This window comes from Equus quagga, chromosome 15, assembly GCF_021613505.1.
Source record: "Equus quagga isolate Etosha38 chromosome 15, UCLA_HA_Equagga_1.0, whole genome shotgun sequence".
Taxonomy (NCBI): domain Eukaryota; kingdom Metazoa; phylum Chordata; class Mammalia; order Perissodactyla; family Equidae; genus Equus; species Equus quagga.
This window is the reverse complement of record NC_060281.1, coordinates 65,799,733-65,815,989: the sequence shown is the minus strand read 5'-3', so window position 1 is coordinate 65,815,989 and position 16,257 is coordinate 65,799,733.

Below are 16,257 nucleotides of genomic sequence, written 5' to 3'. Positions count from 1 at the left end.
GACGAGAAGAGTGTTGTGTTATTTTAAGGCACCAAGTTCATCAAGTCACCATGGCCGACTGATGCATAAGGAGCCACTCTCACCCTGACCATGGCTCTGCTCAGGGCCTGGCTGGGCCTGGGGGGCCCTGCCCTCCTTTGATGAGGGTCCAGCCGGAAAGCCATTAGCAGATGCTGCCTCCACTCTCTACAAGCAGGACTGCTTTGTCCCTCCCAATGCCACCCCCCGGCGAAGGTTGGGATCCCAAGGAAAGCTGACGCAGGGACGAGGTGCCTTCAGCAGGGCATCCACGGTCCCCTCTGCCACCCTTGACCCCTCACCAACCTGATCCTGGCTCTCCCTCCACCCACTGTTCCCTGGCTGCAGTGGGCGGTGGTGTAGACACGCTGCCCTCCAGCAGAACTAATCAAGAAGATTACAGGGCCCGCATGTGAGAGAAGGCCTCGACTGCCGGGGGAGACCGGAGGAAAATCCCCTGGTCCATTTCCCCAAACTTGCCTTTGATTTTTAAGGGTTTTTTTCCCAAACGTTTCTTCATCGTGGATTTCCGGATGCGTCGTCCCCAGCGGCACATACAACAAGTTTTGGCAAAAACCAAAGTCTTATTTCTCCTTCGACTGGAGGAGGTTAAAGTGATCCCCCCCAGATGCACAAAGGAATAAACTCCCCCAGCGCAATTAAGGAGAAGGTGACGGGATGAAAAGAATTCCAGCCTGTTGACAAACCGTGTTCTCGTTTTCATGTAAAAGTCACAAGATGGAACTTGCCGTCCATTTGGCTTGGGGGGATCAGGGTTGGGGTTTAGAATGGGGGTGGGAGGCTCGCAGGGGAGGCTGGAGGCTGCCGCTTCCCTGGATAGGGGCCCGGGGCGCCCACCTTCATGGTGCTGCTGGGCCCGCAGGGGCCCCGGACGCACAGAGCCTCTCGTCCACCCCAGGGGGCAAGGAGCTGCGGGGAGGGTGCTGCGGCAGCTCCCAGACCTTCCCAGGCCTCAGTCACGTCCCGTCCTGTGTAAGATGCGGCTGATGCCCGCTTGCCCGCCCACAGGGCTGGGAGCTCAGAGAGGAGCCCCCGGGCACACTGAGCGTGGCTGGGGAAGCTCTCCAAACAGCAGCGCTGTCTGGGCTGTGGGTCCTTCCTCCCCCCACGACCCCTCATGAGGAAGGCGAGCTCGCCCAATTGCTCTTGTAGAGGCCCAAGGAGGGGCACACAGGCAGCGCTTAGGAGTGGCTCGGTTCTTTGGCACTGCCTGTCTACAGGGTCGCCGCATTGTCTGGTTGTGGCGACTGTTTCCACGGCCTCTTATGGGGTCACAATAACACGTCCCTCAAAGGGGGAATGTGGGTCAAATTACATCTTGCAGCCAGTGCCTGGTCCACACTGCGGGCCCCCAGGTGCAAGTGTGGTGGGCAGGGGTGGTTGCGGTTGTTGTATTCTACGTGCTGTAATGAGCTGTGTGTCTGAGACTGTGCCCCTTACACACACATACACACACCCTCACGCACACACTCCGCACTTCCACATGCTTGTGCGCTCACACACACATTCATACAACCACAATTCACACACACAAATACTCACACGTACACACAATCTGATCACACACATACTCATGCACTCTAACACTTGTTCACACATGTATACACGCTCACACACACAGAACCACCCACGCCCCTATACTCTCCCACTCACACACATCCTCATTCACTCACTCACACATTAACACTCATACACAATATACACACTTGCTCACACACTCACACTAAACTTCACAGGAACAGCTGCCAGGACCCTCTGCAGCTGCAACCTCGGCCCCCAGCCTGGGAGAGGGGGGCAGGGCATCCCCAGCTGGCTACGGAACATTCCTCAAGGCAGGAGGCCAGGCCCAGGGAAGTTGCACTGCGCCGTCCCAGGGCCAGCTCACTTTGAGGCCCTTTTTCCGGCTGCCTGACCTCGTGCCTTTGACGGTGCGCACAGGCCGGGCTCGAGGACACCATTCCTTCTGCGAGCCTTCACCTGGGTGTGCAAAGCTTTGCAGAGGTGGCCCTGGGAGACCCGACCCCTGGGTCTGGAAAGCCAGGAGAGGTTCCACGTGGCTTCCATGCCCAGTACACTGGGCCGCTAGAGAGTCCTCTGCCGCCGATCCAAGTACCACGGGGTGGGCAGGAGGTGGAGTCCCAACACAGAGCCCAGACTGACTGACAGCTGCTTTTAATGGTTGCCACTTAACACTGCCCTGACTTCCTTGCTATGCCCTGGAAGCCGCTTCCCCTTGCCCCCCTCTCTGCACCCACCGCGGGCATCTCCAGGGTCTTGAGGGGTGTGGGGGGAGCATACTCAGACTCTGCCCTCTCCCAGTGCTACTGCGCCTGGCACCCAGGGCCAGCAGCTGCTGGAGGCTGAACCGGAGTGAACCCTGGAGCCTCGTGACGAGCTGGTCACTCGAGGGCGGGGGCCTGAATTCTGCAGCTGCTCCTGAGGCGAGAAGCTATTCCAAGAGGAGGGTGCCCTGCCAGGCTCCACGCAGCAGATGCCTTCTCCACAACCTCGAGTCCGCCGGCAGATCCGCGGTCTGCAGGGAGGGTGGCCACCTGTTCTGTCAACACCCCCTACGTGAACCAGATTCCCCTTGGGGCCGGGGGGCTTTGAAGGGGGACAATAAAGTGTCCACAAAGTGCTTCCCGAGTCCAGAGTTATTTCTCAGCTCCCTCCTTAAAAGTGATCTCAAACAGCCCAAATGTCCACCCGTGGATGCACGGAGACACACTTGTGGTCTATCCACACAATGGAATATCATCCAGCCATAAAAAGAATGAAGTCCTGCACGCTGCAGTGTGGATGGACCTTGAAAACCTTGTGCTAAGTGAAAAATGTCAGACACAAAGGCCATGTGTTGTGTGATTCCATTTACAGAAAATCTACCAGAAGAGGTAAATCCACAGAGGCGGAAAGTAGATTGAAGGTGGTCAGGGGCTGAGGGAGGCAGGGAGGGAGGGGAGCCCTGCTGATGGGGGCAGGGTCTCCCCTTGGGGTGATGATGTTTGGAACTAGATAGAGGGAGTGTTTGCACAACACTGTGAATGCACCAAATGCCTCGGAATTGTACACTTTAAAATGACTCATTTTGTTATGTGCATTTTACCTCAATTAAAAAGAAAGTCATCTCTGATTTCAAAAAGACCAGTCAATGTTCCAAGGGACTCATTTGACGACAGGAAAGGCCATTTGATTTATGGGCCAAATGCTCAGGAGTGAGGAGCTCTGCCTGTAATGGAAACTTCATAAATAGCTGGGCACTGGTTTTCCCTGGAAAATTGGACCAGACTTCCTGGCTATCAGCTTCGCTATGTGTTCCACTCAAAGGGGCAGAAACCTCTAACTCACAATTTCATTCAAATGGGGAAAATAAAGCCCCCAATTCTTAAACTGATATGTTAAGGCAGAACCCCCTGGACATGCTTTTCTCATGGGACCTCGATCAGGGGCATTGAGTCTGCCTGTCATAAAAGAGGACAATGCGGCCGCCCAAACGCTGGTGTGGGTGGGTGGGGGGGTCCATGGGCTGGCAGCAATTGAGGAGAAGATTGAAAATGGGGTGATCTGCCTTTTCAACTGCAGCCAGACTGCGTGCAAGGTTTTCCTGTTGTGTATTTACTGAATATCTCCAGGCAGCAGAAACTTTTTGGGTGCTGGGAGAAAAATTGAGTGTAATAGTCACGATGACCACAGCAGTAATAATAACATTAATAATAATAATACCCTCTACCAGGCACAGTCACACGTCTTACGAAGCAGCTGGTATGACATTGGGCAACCCGATTAATCCTTCTGAGTCTCAGGGTCCACATCTGCACAACAGGACAAGTAATAGTCCCCACCTCATGACGATGTCATAAATATTAAACTAAGACTCAGCTAGAAACATTCCATTTTTAACAAAAGGTTCAACTAACATTTATTAGCAAGCATTAATGACATCTGGGTCCAGGTCCACGTGGCCAGTCGAAGAAACATACCTTAGGGTCCTATGATATGCTCTATTTCTAAATAGTTTCACCTGCATTTGGCAAAGTGAAGATGTAGTCACTGGTCTCAAGAAGTCTGCAGAGATGTTGAGGAGGTCAGACTTTTGTGCATGAAAAATAAGATAATACAAAACAAAAACCATAAAGTGCCCTAACAGAAAATATGTTGTCTATTTCCAAGGTGGCCTTGGGAAGGCCATTTCTAGATTACTGTCCCGAGCGGAATTAAAAAGTCCACCGAAAACGGAGAAAGGAGGGTGAAGGATGCAAGTATGGACAGGAGGCCTCTGAAAGGAGGACCAAAGGGGAAAATTCAAAGGCTCTGGGGAAGAGCATACAACTGCCCCCGCGGACCTGGCTGAGGTCATGAAGCGCACCCTGGGCAGAAAGGACTCTAGGCAGAGAACTCGCCGGCCTCAACCAGGATGGAATAGTGAGTGCAGCTCAGGCAAGAAAGACACATTGGGAAAATAAATAAATAGATAGATAAAGACATCACGGTCATCAGCGCCATCATCATCATCATTATCACCACCTCCTCTTCATCACCGTCATCACCATCATCATCCTCACAGCTGCCATTTCCTGAGCACTTGCTAGGCTCCAGACACAGCACAAAGCGCTCCATGTGCATTATTTCATTTAATCTTCCCAACAGTCTCATGATGTAGGTTCTGCAATTGCCCCGTTTGGTGGACGAGAAAACCAAGGCTCAGAGAGGTTGACAGCGTGCCCAAGATCAGTCAGCTGGTGGGTGGTGGGATCAGGATTTGGGGGAAGCGGGTCTTGTAACCACATGTGGCCATCCTATGTGTTGAACTATGAACCCCTGGGCGAGGGACGCTGGGGTTCTCTCCACGGCTCCTGGCAGGGTTCGGTTTCCTCTGGGGATAATTACTGTTTGTGACTCTTTGGACTCTAGTGTGCGAACTCACTGCATTTCACTAATTCTAAGACACATGTTTTCCATATGTTACCATCTTTGAAACTGGGATGATGTGTCCTAGTTTAGTCTTAGATGACACAAAATAATGGAATCAGTGGTGTCTTTGACTCACGAAAAGTGAGAGCTTTCAGTCCCTAGAACTAGTATGTTTCCTTTTTATCGCAGATATTGATTTTATTGTTGTTGCCATTGGAGTTAAAAATTAAAAAGAAGGGCCGGCCGGGTGGCGCAGTGGTTAAGTTCGCACGTTCCGCTTCTCAGCGGCCCCAGGGTTCGCTGGTTCGGATCCCGGGTGCGGACATGGCACCGCTTGGCAAGCCATGCTGTGGTAGGCGTCCCACATATAAAGTAGAGGAAGATGGGCACGGATGTTAGCTCAGGGCCAGGCTTCCTCAGCAAAAAGAGGAGGACTGGCAGTAGTTAGCTCAGGGCTAATCTTCCTCAAAAAAAAAAAAAGAAAGAAAAAGCAGCCCCTAGATTAAATATATACAAAAAGCCTGGTGTTCAAATTATCTGTTGTTGTGTAACAAATAACCACAAAACTTAGCCACTTACAACAGCCGTTTTGTTTCATCTCACAATTTTGGGGGCCCAGTGTTCAGCAGAGCTCAGCAGGGTGACGCTCTCTCCCACTTGGTGTGCACAGTTTCCTCGGAGAGATTCAGCCACAGGAAGGGCTGGCTATTCCCGAGGGGAAATACCTTCACTCACACCTTGGCAGGGATGTCTGGAAGGCGGGGCTCAGCTAGAGCATGGACCAGAGCCTCCCATGTGGCCCCTCCAGCATGTTGACCTCAAGGTAGAAGGACTTGTTCCATGGGGGCTAAAAGCTCTGAAAGTGTGTGTTCTAAGAGATCAAGGCCAGAGCTGTAAGGCCTCTGATGGGCCAGCCTTGGAAGGCACGTGGCAACTTCCTGATCGCCTGTGGAAGAAGACCTCACGAGGGCATGAGTGTCAGAGGCCAGGACTGGGCGTCATCTTGGAGGCCGGCTCCCGCACCAGGATGAACACGGCCTCCTTCACGATCCATTCTGGATTCACACAATGGTTATTATGTGTCAAGCATTGTTCTCACCAGTAAATAAGACACACAAAGTCCCGTCCATGGCAGTTACACTGCCGCGGAGGTGGGTGGAGAGGAGTCAAGTAGGAAGTGAAAAATCAACAGCATAGTTGCAAGTCATAGTTGGTTTTTCTTTGAAGATTAGTCCTGAGCTAACTGCTGCCAATCCTCCTCTTTTTGCTGAAGAAGACTGGCCCTGAGCTAAATCTATGCCCATCTTCCTCTACTTTATATGTGGGATGCCTGCCACAGCATGGCATGCCAAGTGGTGCCACGTCCGCACCCGGGATCTGAACCGGCCAACCCTGGGTTGCCGAAGCAGAACGTGCCAACTTAACCACTGCACCATGGGGCTGGCCCTCATGGTTGTTGTCTTAAAGACAGACGTAGGTGAAAGATGGAAATGCTAGAAAGAGTGATCACAGGAGGTGTCTCTGAGGTGGTCTGTGACAATGGACCTGAATGATGAACAGGAAGTGATTCTCTGGGAAAAGAACATTTTGGCTGAAGGGAACAGCATGTGCAAAGGCTGTGGGGTGGAACAGGGCTCAGGTACTCACGGGACAGAGGACAGGCCTGTGGGATGGAACGTGGTGAGCAAGGAAAAGCAGCAGGAGTTTAAGAGGTGGGGGGCCAGACTAGGGGAACATTGGGGACCATGGTAAAGGGTATAGGTTTTATCCCAAGTGCATTGGGACCCATCCAAGGGCTTGCCACAGGGTGGCAGTCACTGGGTAGCTGACTTGTGTTACGTCTAGGGGAGAGGCAGTTCAGCAAGACCAGCCTGCCCTTAGCACAACTGCCACATAGGTGACACCCATCTGTGGCACCCACTCGTCTCCCAGGCACTCCCTGGGGCCGTGGGGGACTCCCCCCCGGGCTTGTCACTCCTGCCCACACTCGGGTCCTGCATCTCACACTCACACCAGGAAACCACATGCAGTTTAGAAGGGCGACCTGGGGGCTCGGCCAGCCTGCCAGGGAGGAGCAGGGCTGGGGTGCGGCGTGAAGTCGGTCATGAGAAAGCTCCCCCGAGAGAAGGCTCTCAAGCTCAACCTGGAAAGGGTCCCACCAGTCTCTCTGTGTGGCTTGGACGTGTCTTTCGAAAAATCAGAAAAGGAAAACAATGACTCTTGTTTCGGCTGTCAACAAGGAGCCTGGGGTTGCCTATCCGTACAGGAGAAACAGTTCAGTTTCCCTTAGAGTTCTCAAAACAGCAAACCCTTGGGCCAGCCCCAGTGGCCTAGTGGTTAGGTTCATCACACTCCACTTCGGCAGCCCCAGTTTTGGTTCCTGGGTGTGGACCTACAGTGCTCATCTGTCAGTGGCCATGCTGTGGTGGTGGCTCACATACAAAAAAAAAAAAAGAGGGGGGCTGGCCCCCTGGCGTAGTGGTTAAGTTCATGCACTCTGCTTCAACAGCCAGGGGTTCATGGTTTCAGATTCAGGCACGGACATACACACTGCTCATCAAGCCATGCTGTAGCAGCATCCCACATATAAAATAGAGGAAGACTGGCACAGATGTTAGCTCAGTGAGAATCTTCCTCACCAAAAAAAAAGAAAAAAAAAGAGGAAGATTGTCCATGGATGTCAGCTCAGGCGAATCTTCCTCAGCAAACAAACAAACTCAAACCTTCAATGATGGAACCCTCTGAACCTGTTATTTTACCAGGCTTTCTTGATTTGATTTTATTTTCTTAACTTTTTAATAACCCCCTTAGTCCCTCAAAAAGAGTACAGTATACACAAGGTGCATAATAAATGCTTGCAAATTGCATGACTGTAGTTGACAGAATAATGAAATTCCCCTTCTGCTCCAAGATGTCCACGTCCTAATGTGCGACTACTGTACCTTACAAAAGGGACTCTGCAGATGTGATGGGAGTTAAGGAGCTTGGTCTGGGAGGCTGCCCTGCGTTTACCAGGCGAGCCCAATCTAATCACATAAATACTTAAAATTGGAGGACTTTCCCAGCTGTGGTCACAAAGAGACGTGTGGACGGAAGGGCCAGAGAGATGAGACATTGGTGGCTTTGAAGATGGAGGAAGGGGCCAGGAGCCAGGGAACGCGGGCGCCTCTAGGAGCTGGAAGAGGCCAGAGAGTGTATTCTCCCCTGGAACTTCCAGAAGGAACATAGCTCTGCCGACACCGTGATTTGGGTCTGGTGAGACCCACCGTGTACTTCTGAGCTTCAGAACTGTAAGAGAATCAATGTGTGCTGTTCTAAGCCACTCGATGTGTGACGATTCCTTCAGGCAGCTACAGAACCTCATCTGATAATTCCAACTCACACCTCTTCCTTCTGTTCTGCGGCGAGACACACACTCTCTGGGAAGACACACTCTATTATTTTTGAGATGGCATACGTTGTAGCCAGGACTCTTTCATTCGCAAGTCTCTAAGTCACAACTCAAAATGGCTTAAGAAACAAAGGAACAAAGGAATGTGCTGAATCACTTAAAGGGAAGGAGAAGCGTCCGGGCATGGCTGGATTCAAACGCTGCCATCCACGCCGTCTCCCAGCCCTGCCCCCGTCCGAGGGTCCTCATTCTCAGTGTGCAGTCTCCCCACGGGTCCCTAACTCAGGGTCCCAGTTGACAACCTCTGCTTCAAGTCCAGTGCAAACAAAACATTCCATCCCTCACCTGGTGAACAGAAGTTCTCAGATGGATGGTTATTGGCTGGATTGGGTCACAGGACCATCCCTGAACCAATCATGTGGTCAAAGAGATACAGGGCTCTGATTGGCCAGGTCTGATTCAGACGGACACCCTCAGACAGGGAGTGGTGGAGCGTGCCAGTAAGGAGACAAGGATTCCTCAAAAAAACTTGGGATACTGTTACCCGAAGATGGAGAAATGGATGCTGAGTGTCAAAATAAATGTCTACCACAGGAGTATCGGGCATTCATTAGTTTACCAGAAGGCCAACTGGTCCACCCTTGTGGACCCCTTGATGAGACTGTGCTTGGGGGCATGTCGGGGCATCATTTGCAGAAATGATACTCCCAGTGAACCGTCAGACCCACCCCTCACGGTCACTGCGGCATGAGAAGCAGACGTTGTCACAGACCCTTCATTCCCATGTGACAGTCTCCCTCTGGCTCCAGGCATGGCGCTGGCCCCGGGCCTTTCCGTTCTTGGTTTCTCTACAGACGGCCTCCCGTCCTGCAGCTGCCCTCTTGGACTCCCTCCTGCCTGTTTTCTGTCATGCTGGGACTGGAAGCAGTCACTCTTGTGTTTGTTTCCACAGAGTTTGCAAACTTGAGTCTTGGCCTTAAACCAGGGAAATAATCAGCCTTTTCCATCCGCCCACTGCCATCCCCAAGTGGCCTGCAGAAGAACCCTGGGAACCCTGTGGGCAGGCCTCCTGATGCGCTGGAGAGACCGGCATCCCCGTGGGAGCTCCCGGCTGGGCTAGGCTTGGTCACCACCCTTAGCACCCGCCCACCACAGCTGGGCTCCCTGACTGTTGCCCAAGCTGGATCCCTCCTTCCCGTGAGTGAGCACTTATCCTCTCCCAGCACCCTGGTCCCTTGTTCAGATGCTCAGCAATGACTCCAAAGTGGAGGACACCCCCCCCGGGCCTCAGAGCCCAGGGAGCAAGCCCCCTCATCTTTCCCGTAGGTCTTGTGATGCCACCCCCCCTCCAAGGGCAGAATTGCAGGACTGTCGGCCCCCAGCGCAGCAGCGGAGGGTGAGTCACAGCGAAGACTGCTTAGGCTACACTAAATTGGCAGAGCCAGACGAAAATACTCGGGCTAATTCATTTGGCAAGAGCATCAAAGCCCAGAGAGGACTGGGTCCAAGTTTTCTCCTCTTTTAAAAATAAAATAAAACAGAAATGAAAACAAATCCTGGCATGAGGAAGAGCAAAGCTCGGACCCCCTTTCGTCTCCCGTGTTGACTAGAATAGAAGGGCCACGAGGGCATGACTCGTGTCTGGTTTGGTTACCCTCACATCCCCTGCACCTAACCTAATTCCTGGCACATAGTAGGTCCCCAAGAAATGTTTGCTGGACGGTGTTCCAGCTACTACAGCTAGATAAGAACCACCCAAAACGTGATGGACGAGACAGCCATCTTCTTACAGCCGCGGGTTCTGTGGGTTACAAGTTTGGACAGGGCACACACGCATGGCTTGTGTCTGCTCTCCAGCATCCGAGATCTCAGCTCTAAGACCCAAGGCTGGGGTGACTTGACGGCTGGAAGCTGGAACCTCCTGGAGGTGCCCTCACTCACATATCTGGTGGTGGAGGCTGGCTTTCTGCCGGTTGAGACCTCAGCTGGGTTGCCGGCCACGACACTTACAGGTGGCTTCTCCATGTGGTCTCCCCACATGCGGTAGCTTGGGCTTCCTCATAGGATGGCGGCAGGATTCCAAGACAAGTATCTCCAAAGGAGCCAGGAGGAAGCTGCATCACCATTTATGGCTTATTCTCAGAAGTCACATATCATCGCTTCTGCAGTTCCTTGCCCACTCAGATTCAAGGGGAAGGAATGTAGGCCCCTCATCTTGAAGGAAGGGTTAGGGTCAAAGTCACACTGCGAGAAGGGCACATGGGATGGGAGGTGTTGTTGCAGCCACTTTGTGACAAATGATCTGCCTCCAATGGTGGATGGATGCGATCCAGATAGGACAGTAAACCAGGCCGTCTTTACAGTGACTTGCTCAACCCCATTCAAGTTTTTCTCAAGTAGCCCCAAGCAGAATAGAGAAGCCTTAACATCACTAAAAGTGGACAGATTGACCTCAGAGTCAGTGTCGATCAAAAGCATCTTCCTGGAGAAAACAACATATCCACCTGGGTGGTCATATAGTGTTTTGATTAAAAGCAAAGCCAGATCAATGTCAACATCTTGGTCATGAAACTGTGCTATAGTTTTGCGAGATGTCAACATTAGGGAAGCTGGGTAAAGCTGCAGGGGATCTCTCTGTTTTTTTTTTAATGGATCTCCGATTATTTCAACAAAAACTTCACTTAGAAGAAGGTGAAGCCAGGCTCCTGGGATTCAAATCTTGCTCCTGTCACTAACCAGCTGGGTAAAACAGACTCACAACTTAATCTCTCCATGTGCGGTTTCTCACCTATACAATGGGGCTAGTACCAACAGAGACTCATCAAGTGGTTGAGAAGATCTAAACCCTGGTGCGTGTAGAGGACCAGGAAGAACAGGGAGCACTGTATGTTCCAGTAATGATATCACGGAACCTCACACCCTCCTTCTAAGACAACTCAGTGCCCTTCCATGGGGTCCACAGGCATTCAAGGCGACGCGCAGATTCTGAGCAATCAGAAAGAGAAAACCACTGACTCTCCGGCAAGGATCACCACCCTGGAGACCTGGTTGCCCAGAGATCTGCTGGGAAGTGGTCTGTTAGCCAGAGCACTCCACTGGCTGCAGAAGTTGCCTGTGGCATCAATACAAAGAGCCATGGCGGAAAAGACAGCAAGTTCTTAAAATATCTGGTCTGTGGCCTGGGAGTGAGGACACGTGGGGCCCTACACGTCCGCTTCCTGACAGCGAACATGCTAGCTTCTCTTCCAGTTGCTGACAGGTCTGCGCACGGAAAACAGAAGATACGCATTCACGATTTGGATGACCACACTAGGTGCCAAGGTCTTTGGCTCTGTTCTCCTATTTAATACTTACAGCAACTTATAAGACACTACTATGATTTTCCCCACTTGATAGATTAGCTCACAGAGGCTCAGAGAGGCTGCATTTGCCTAAGGCAACACAGCTCAGAAGTATAGCAAAACATGGTTTGAAGCCAGCTGGCTGGCTCGGAAGTCTTTTCTTCTCCTGCTCTGTCTCCTTTGCCTGCTCCTCCCGGCTGCCAGGATGAGAAACGGCCCCTTGGGTGCTCCGCACACCACGCTCTGACTTCAGGTGCTTCTGAGGAGCCTCAGGGCTAACTCTTGCACTTGCATTTTTACCTGTAGACGTGCTCATGGGGGAGCTGCTCGCCCTGCAGGAGCACTGACAGCTAAAGCAGGTGCAGCTGGCCCTTTGGTGTAACCAATGTTGTGACTGACAGCAGCAGAGGCCCCCCATGCCCTGCCCATTGGAGCTCCGCTGGGGTCAGTTGTTAGGCTGCTGTCACGGACATGCTGATGAGGGCAACCCCGGAAAGGTTGAAAGAGGGGCTCTGCAGGTAGACCAGTGTATCTGAGTCACAGTGGGATGACCCAGGCCTCAGTTTCCTCATCTGTAAAATGGGCATCATAAGAACGCCAACATCAGGGGGCTCTTCTGAGGATTAAATGAGGTGATGCCTGAAAGAGCTTTGGGTTCCCCAGAGAGGAATCTAGATAAGGTTAGCAAAAGGAAGGGACATGATACTTGGGGACCAAAGATCATAAAAGTCAACAGCACTTCCTTCACCTTAGGCGGTCCCACCTCCCTCGGGGAGGCCCCCTGTCCATTTATGAGTGCCGTGTGTGCCCACACTGACAGTGCTGTCCATCTTCTTGGGGGCGGGCATCCGAAAGCCTTTGCAGGACCTTCCCAAACGAAAGTGGAGCAATGCGTTTACTCTCAGATCCAGTCTGCACGCTCTCCACCCTGCTGGGCATCAAAAGGAGCTCCGCTTCCAGGGCTCACTGCCATCTGGCTTTGGGTAGGTTCAAAGACAGGGAGACCCGGCAGGCAGGAACCTGGAGGGCGGAGCAGGGGGTCAGCATCCTTCGCCCTCTCCCTCTGCTCTGGGAGAGGCCGTTTTCCTCCATGGCTCCAGCTCCCTCTGGACAGTCCCTCCTCCTGGGTCCTGCTCCCGTTCTGGAAGCTCCAGCCTCGGGGCTAGCTCTGGCTGATTTCCCAGGTCAGGTGACAGCATTGCCTCCTGTTGTCCCTCCAGCCCAAGGGTGGCCCCTGCTCGTGCTAATCTCTGGGCACTGCACCATGCCTCGTTTGGATCTGCTGGATCCCATGGGGCAGGGGCGGAATTTGAAGCCAGGCATTCATGTGAAGCCAAGACCTGTAGGTCTGGGACCACAGCATCCCTGACTCATCGAGCCCCTCCCTCACAAATCCCAGATCCTCTTTGTAGTGGGTTCAATAGTAGCCCCCAAAATGCGTGTTCACCCCTGCAGGTGACCCCACTTGGATAAGGGTCATTGCAGGTATAACTGAGGTAAGGATTGAATGAGATCACACTGGATTAGGGTGGACCCTAGCTCGATGACTGATGTCCTTATAAGAAGAGGAGAGAACAGAGACACACACAGAGGGGCTGATGTGAAGACAGAGGCAGAGACTGGAGTGATGTGCTTACAAACCAAGGGTGGCCAGCCAACCAGGAGCTGGGAGACCCAAGGAACAGATTCCCTCTCGGGGCCTCCCCAGGGAACCTTGATTTCAGATTTCTGGCCTCCAGACCCAGGAGAGAATACACTTTTGTTGCATGCAGCCCCCTGGTTTGTGGTCATGCATGACGGCAGCCCCAGAGACTCACACACTCTTGCTCTGGGATTTGACTCCACCATCCTCAGGACCAACATGGCGCCCATTGGAAGAGGGTCTTGACTAGGCCCAGGTGGAAAATGCACAATCGCCCTTTAAAATACATTAAAGGGATCCTGTGAAGAGTCAAAAAAATAAAGCCGATGAACAAGATAAGAGTTCAACTTGGTCTTGAAAGATGCAGAGGAAGAAGCTGAAGCCAGGCCTGCAAATTCTCCAGCTCTGCTCCTTCTGCCTCAGGTGATAAACCACCGGCAATCCTGCTCCCCAGGAAAAGGTCTAGAGTCGGCTCAGCGAGGCAGAGCGGCTCCTGCAGGGCCGGCCCTCTGGGAGCAGCAGACGCTGGTCAGGGCAGGCAGAGGGCTGCCACCACACCCCCCAAACCAGGGGCCGAACACAGAGATTACGCCCCACTCACGTAGCGTCTGATGTGGGTGGGGCTGGGGGTGGCAGATGGGTGTGAGTGTGTGTGTGTGTGTATATGTGCACATGTGTGTAGGTGTGCATGGGTGTGTGTGAGAGTATGCATGCATATATGTGTGATGTGTGTAAATATGCCTATGTGCACATGTGCACATGTATGTATATGCACATTTTGTGCATGATGCAGATATATGCAGATATGTGTATTGTGTGTGCATGTGTATACGTGATGTGCATGTGTAATGTGTGTACACACACGTATGTGTGTGTCCACATGTACATATGTGTGTATGTACGTTCGTGGGGGAGGAGGGTCTGTTTCTTCCACTCAGTGACTCTGCCACCCCCTAGGGGCTCTGAGACCTTCAATAGGTCCTCCGTGTCTCGCTCCCAGACATGGAAAGACCAGGAACATGGAGCAGGACTGGAGAGTTTGCACTCTGGAAATGTGACGTCGCTTCCACCCAATGCCATCAGCCAACACTGGGTCACGTGGCCACTTGTAACTAGAAGGGAACTAAGAAATGAGTCTTTCTGTATGCCCAGGAGGAAAAGGGACGAAGTGTGGGGATCCCAGGGCATTGCCTCCACCGCATGGCTCTGATGTCCCCATTCTCAGTGTGTCTTCTACATGGGGCCAGCTTCCTGCCAGCTGTAGGGGTCATAGGACCCAGGAGGGTAGTCAGAGCCCTTGACCCCTTGGAACCAGTGGGGTTGAGGGATGAGTGTGTGACTTGAATTGCTCAATCAGAGCCAGGAAGCACTGGGCCCCAGGATTCTTGCTGGAACTATTGGGAAAGAGGTGCCCTCTTTGTCAGCTGTGTTGTGAAGCTAACGAAATGCAATGCATAGCTGCAAGGAGCAAGATTGCTGCCAACAGACAGGGGAACAGGGCCAAGAGATAAGAAAGATTGATTCTCAATGTTAACCCTTAAGACCCTGGATCCACCCATACCTGAAGCTCTATCCAGAGACTAAATTCCCCTCCCTGACATTTTTGTGGCCAAAGTTAGAATTTGGGGGGTTGTTTGTCAATTGCAACCAAAAGAGTTCTCATGGGGTGGTGTGAGATGTGGTTCTGCGTGGACTTTTCCTCCCTGGGACACTTGATAAAGTGTCTATTGCCTCATCTTGCTCCCCGCCTTGCCCTCCATTCAGAGGTACGGACCTGTTGAAAAATCTAACCAGGTTCAAAAATCTGTTCAGCCAATTTTTCTGAAGGAAGAGAAGACACTGTTAAACATTGAGTGGGGTTTTAAGGAGTGACACCGACACCAACCCAAAAGAATTTGGGTCTGAGGCAGGGACGGAGGTCCCGGCACAGCTGGCCAGAGCGACCTCTCACGGAGGGCTGGGCAGGAGGAAGCCTCAGGCTCCCACTGCTGCTGCAGCAAATGACCACACACGTAGTGGCTTCAAATGACACACGTCTACTCCCCGCCTCTGGAGGCCGGAAGTCACAGTGAGTCCACCAGGGCTGAAATCAAGCGTCAGCAGGGCTGGCTCCTCTGGAGGCTCCCGGGGAGAGTCCATTCCTTGGTTCCAGCTTCTAGAGGCGCCTTGTTCAGGGATCACGGCCCCTTCCTCCATCTCCAAGCAGGTCGCTCGGACCTCTGCTCCCATCACGACGCCTCCTTCTCTGACTCAGACCCGCCTGCCTCCCTGTAAGGACCTGTGATGACACTGGCCCCGGGTCGTCCAGGACAATCTCCCACCTCAAGCTCCCGAATGGGATCACATCAGCCCGGGCGTGAGGTAGAGGCAGCAGGGCCCCGGGTTCCGGGGGTCAGGATGTGGACCTTTTTGGGAGCCACTATTCAGCCAGCCACGGACGGTGGTCTCTGACCTCCACCAGGTCATCCTCACCTTCCTCCTCTCCACAAGTCGGAAAAAAACAAAGGGCTCTCACAGGTTCAACTCTGCCCACAGATGCCTCCGCCTGCACAAAGTGCTTAACGAGTTTCATTCTGTAACCAAGGTACACAATGCAGGCTTCTCCGTCCAAACTCTCATGTCCAGCTTCTGTTGAAAAATCAAAAGGTCTGGGCCACCTTCCTCCACGGCGATGACTGGCTGGAATCCCACAGGGGCTGCTCCTTTAGATGCAGCATGTACCCTGTCGTTTGCCACAGACCTCACCACTCCCTCTCACGCTCCATCCCTGAGACCAGCCGCCAGCGGACATTGACAGCAAACTTGTGCCTCCTTTTCAAATTTCTTTTTACGGTGGAAATAAAATGAAAGTGGAATATTTCTTGCACACACATCTCTATCACAGAGCAGAAACCCCGCTGCAGGTGCAGGGACCTGTGCTTCTGACCTGTGGCTGA